Below are 5,158 nucleotides of genomic sequence, written 5' to 3'. Positions count from 1 at the left end.
ACGTGAATTCTCTTTTACCACTATTGGGCAAGAAACAAACTGTCATGCAACCGACAAGGTGCATCATCAATGGTTTTAAGGGGGTTGACCTGAGCACATGGAACCACTGCTATTGCTTCTGTGGCTGTAATGGAGTGAGGTTAAAGATAAGTGAAATGCAAATAGAAAAAAAAAAACAACACAAAAGGCAGTAACACTTTCCTGAATGCAATACCATACCAACCACAACAAGATTCCTGTGAGTAAGGCAGAAAACTCAGCATCCCACAACCAGTCAGGATTCATAAGCAAAAACCCAAACTAAAACAATCCTTTGGGGATGGACGGTTGCATCACTTTGGAGTAAGACACAGAGCAGATTCCACTCTTCCACTGATGTGGAATCAGCTGCTGCCAATAGTTAAGCAGTAAAGAATTGCACTGCAGTGCTTAAGTGTCCTTGGCTACTACAAGGGAGGAGGGACAAAAGAGGGATTAGTTGGCACCGCCTACTGTTGCCTCTGGGTGTGCCTGCTATTGGCTGCCCTGCTCTTTGTCATTGGCATTTTAAAAATATAAAATGAAATAGGAACTAAGTTTCGTGGTCCTATCTCTTAGCAGAGATATAAACGCAAGCAGCAGAGGGAAAATATAAACCAGCCCACCTCTCCCTAGGCACAAATAACAGCAAACACAACCTTCTTAGGTAAAAAGATAAAGAACATTTACTCATGACCTTTCATATGTTCAGGAAACATAGGCTCTAGCTTAGATGAAAGAAAAGCAGAAGTCTTAGTCCATTTTTAGTCTTTGATAGTGATGCTCTGAGGACAGCATCTGCCATGCAGCCTCTCCCAGAGGTAAAAAGCTCAGCAAAAGAGATTATGCAGGAATCCCCAGGACAAAGGAGGAGGAAGCCAGGTAACTAACCCCACCCATTAGGAAATTACATCATGGTAAACAGGTACATGGGATATTTCCCCAAATATCCCTTAAAGGGAACATCTCCGTTTTACAAGAGACCATGCAAGTTTGCCTATTCCAACACTTTGCTCTACCAGCCAAGAAGATATTTATCTCTCTGGTTAAAATTATCCAGAAGATCATCACTTTCCTTCAACTGGAGAAAATGATTCAGGAGGGGCCATAGCTCAGTGATAGAGCATCTGCTTTGAGGTCCCAGATTCAATCCCCAATGGCATCTCAGTGTAGGGCTGGGAGAGACTCCTGCCTGAAACCCTGCAGAACTGCTGCCGGTCAGTGCAGACAATACTGAGCTAGATGGACCAGCAGTATGATTTTGGTATAAGGCAGCTTCCTATGTTCCAGGGAGTTCAAGGTTAAAGTTATACTAAAATTGTTGGGAGTAAAGCACAAACACATGTTACAAGTGACCTGAACTGGGTGAGGTAGACATAAAAGCAATCCAGTCTTCTCTCTGCTGATTCCTCTAAAGTGTTTGTTGCTTTTGCAAGCTTTGCTCCTCCCCTTCCTCCCTTCTCTTCCTGACTTTGTTCTGTTAGTAATGGCTCCCAGAGGGGAAGCCTCATGGCTGCTTTGTATGACTTTACCTCTTTGTAGTAATAAACCTTACATTTCTTTATTCTTTCAAGTATCAGTCTTAACAGACCAGTCATTTCTGCACTCGGCTGCAGTATGTATATACCGAAAGCTCTAACAAAAATAGGATTCAATAGTCATTATGACAGACTCATATTATCCCCTAGTATATGCCATCTATTTTTAGAGGTATAAAAATTGTAAGATCATAGATTTGGAGGCGGCCTTGGAAGCCATCTAATCGTACCATCTCTTTGATGCAGGAAATCCGGAGCTAGGGTATCTCCAACAGGTGGGGGGTTATCGACCTATTACTTTTTGGTGGGCAGGTCCCCAGCCAGGTCCCTATGTATAAGTCAATCCACATGAAAGCCTGAAGTGTGTTAGCCACTGAGAAGAGTCCTTGTCCTTTTGTGCTGATTGGAGCCAATCAGAGTGAAAGGAAGTGAGATAGCCTCTGAGAAGACTCTTCTCAGTAGCTAACACAGACTCCCCTTTCATGCTGATTGGCTCTTAAGGACATGTGTTGTAGTAGAGTGTGGACTCGGGAGATGACAGGGGAGAGAAAGGGAGACAAGGAAAAGTGGAAAAGGCGGCTTGGCTATGTGGTAGTGTGGCATGACTATCATAAAGGGACCCTGCACTTCTGAATTTGTCACTACGCTACTGCCAGCCTCTGAAGACCTTCAGTGAGGGAAGAGCCCATTGCCCTTCTATGCCACTGATTCCACTATCAAACTCCTCTTACAAGGAAGCCAGATTTCAGCTGAACATCAGGAAAAACTTCCTAACTGTTAGAGTGGTACTACGAGGGAGCCAATGACCTAGGGAGGTGATGAGCTCTCCAACATGGGAGGCATTCAAGAGGCAGCTGGACAGCCACCTGTCGGAGATGCTTTAACTTGGATTCCTGCATTGAGCAGGGGGTTGGACTGAATGGCCTTAGAAGCCCCTTCCAACTCTACTATTCTATGATTCCATATTCTAAGAAATAAGAAACGCAGACTCAGAACTGTTTATAAATTTTATTAGATAAAATGCGGTATACATGATAAAAGTGACAACAAACAACAAAACTTCAATAAAACCCACAGAAACATAAACCCCACACTATGGTCCCTCCATCATCGCTGCCCATAAAATCTGGGTCTGAGAAGAGGAACATCTCTGGGAACTCGTCTCTGGGTATGGACATGATCGTTTTCCAATTCTTCTATCTGGAGTCCTCTGGATGGACACATTTATTAGGGCGGCCCTCTGGTGCTCCTCAAACGGGGGGTTCATGAAGCTGAGAGGATGGAGGGGAAAGTATGAGGGGGCTTTCCCAAAGTCCTGTAGACAGTTGCAAGGGATGGTGGGAGCCCCAACCTCCTCTCAGGCCCCTCTTAGCCCCCCATCCCTGTGCAGAGTGTCAGAGATGGGACCCTCAGACCACTAGCACTGGAGGCAGAGCTAGCAGACACCAGCCCAGTCCCCAGAATCAGGACCACGCCTGACCCACAGCCTGAAGCCAACGTATCAGTGGCTCTTGAGGCAAAGACCTCTCAAGTTGGGACGTCCAGAGTCTGAACCCTGAAAGCCTCCATGTTCCCCTGAGGATCCAGCCACCCCCCATGCCAGCCATCCAGCCAGGGACCCATTAAGCTGTAGCTTCCATGCCAGAGCACGGGCTCCCCCTCCGCAAGGAAGGGGCGGAGACTGGGAGGAGTCAGATGGCCCTGGGAGCATTAAAGCCTCTGGCCCCTGGGAGACTTGGCCAGAGCAAGTTGCTGACTTGGACCTTCCCTGGCCCCCAAAAAGCGCCCCCCTCCCTACAATAGCAGAAAACCCCAATTACTGTTCCATAACAAACACCCCCCCAGCAATATACCTGACTTCATAAACCGCCTCTAGGGCCATTTTGACAATTTTCGGGGGTCCAGGAATTTTTGGAATCTGTCAAGGATGTCCTGAGAAGAGAGCAGAAGAGACAAAGTCATTTCTCCAGGGACGTCAGGGCAGCTGCTCCAGCCACAAATGCAGGGCTTGACTTCCCTGGCCATTGGTCTTTCCAGATACCTGCAAAGTCCTCCTCCCTTCCAGACCCACAGACCTCCCCCCAAACCCCATCCCCAGGGCTCCCTCCTCCCCCCACCTCCCCCCAGGGCTTCTCCTTCTGCAACTCACTCACCCCAACCACATGGGCCGCAGCATCCTTGGAAAAGGGGAGTGTGTCCTGGTCCCTCCCCCAGGCTTCCTGGCAGGGAGAAGAGGAAGAATTCATCCCTCGCGAGTTGCTGAAAAGGGAAACAGTAAAACTTTTGATCAGGGGACAACGTTTTAGTTTTCAAAAATACAGAGCTATGAAAATAATGGGGAGAAAGGGGTGGTCCCAAGAGCGTCTGCAGAAAGATTTCAGGGGGTGTAAAGTCTGTGAATTACACTACAGGTCATGAATTGGCAAACCACCTGCCATTACATTCAGACTTCAGGGGGGGGTACACACTTCCCTGCCCCCACCTTCTTGACCCCCTTGGGTGCTCTCAGATCCCAAAGTGCAAACACCTAGAATGGGCATTTTCCTGGTTTGGGGTGAGTGTGCGTGTGAGTCTCTGTGTCTTTGTGTGCATGCTCAGGCAAGGGAACCTCCTGTGATGAGGGGCTTTGCTTCCGTTCTCCAGATACTGACCTCGGGCGAGGGGATGAACTCCTTCCCCTACGGCACCTGCAGTTCTGCAACGGAAACAGGAGGAAAGGCCTTGAAGGAACGTCCATGCACCTCTTAGTATTTCCTGCCCTGATCCCTTTAGCCATCCTCTTGCAGACCTTCCTGCTCCCCATCTCCTGGCCATTCTTCAGATTGCCAGGCCCGGCCTCCAAGAGGTCTTCTGTATCTTTAAAAGTTGTGCTGGGGGAAGGGAGAATTCCACCTTGTGGTTTTTCCCATTACAGTCTTGCAAGAACACTTGCACTTGGCTGACTTTCTCTTCTCCTAAAGATACAGGATCAGTCTCAGCGATTGAACCTGGCAACCCTAGGTTGATGGGAGTTGCACTTCAGCAACATCTGGAGGGTCAAATATTGTTGGGGATCATGAGTGGCAGAGGACTACCGTCAAGGTGTCCTTTGGTGGACTTTCCCCCTGAAGCATCCGGTGGCCACTCTGGGAAAAGGCCAGATGGGCCTGTGGTCTGAACTGGTGGGGCTCTTCATTTGAGGGAGAAGATACACAGTATCTTCTACACCACACCACAGTAGCGTGGTGGCAGATTCCGAAGTGCAGGGTCCCTTCATGATTCAGGCCCCCTTACTAAGATTATACCACCTTCTAAAATAATAGAATAATCTGGCCAGGCTTGAATGCTGCTTTGTGCTTCTCTAGCAATGCCCCCGTTTGACTGTCCTTTCTCACTGTCAAGAGATAATGCTTGAATTACTGAGTTCGGTGTCTACACATTTATCTCCTCCTGCTACCAGGCTGTTTGAGGATGTAGATGGGATGCTATCCTCAGGATTCCCTCGCCCTTCTTCTGCCATGACAGAATTCTCACTCTCCTTTGTCTTGGCTTTTTGAAGTACGAACTCATAGAGGCTTGCTTGCAATTAACACTCACTAGGACTCTTTTCATTGGCTAACACG

General features: G+C 48.0%; 1 long non-coding RNA gene across 1 annotated transcript; it reads right to left on the bottom strand.

Annotated features, from left to right (window-relative positions):
• Positions 1–2,588: 2,588 nt before the first annotated feature.
• LOC133388582 (uncharacterized) lies at positions 2,589–4,384 on the bottom strand. The gene is made up of 4 exons (XR_009763866.1): positions 4,208–4,384; positions 3,710–3,815; positions 3,410–3,488; positions 2,589–2,827 (listed from the first exon to the last, which is right to left on the bottom strand). It is a non-coding gene; the product is annotated as an uncharacterized LOC133388582 (long non-coding RNA).
• Positions 4,385–5,158: the final 774 nt, after the last annotated feature.

This window comes from Rhineura floridana, chromosome 7 (genome assembly GCF_030035675.1).
Source record: "Rhineura floridana isolate rRhiFlo1 chromosome 7, rRhiFlo1.hap2, whole genome shotgun sequence".
Lineage (NCBI taxonomy): Eukaryota > Metazoa > Chordata > Lepidosauria > Squamata > Rhineuridae > Rhineura > Rhineura floridana.
This window is presented reverse-complemented; position numbering and strand designations above follow the sequence as displayed.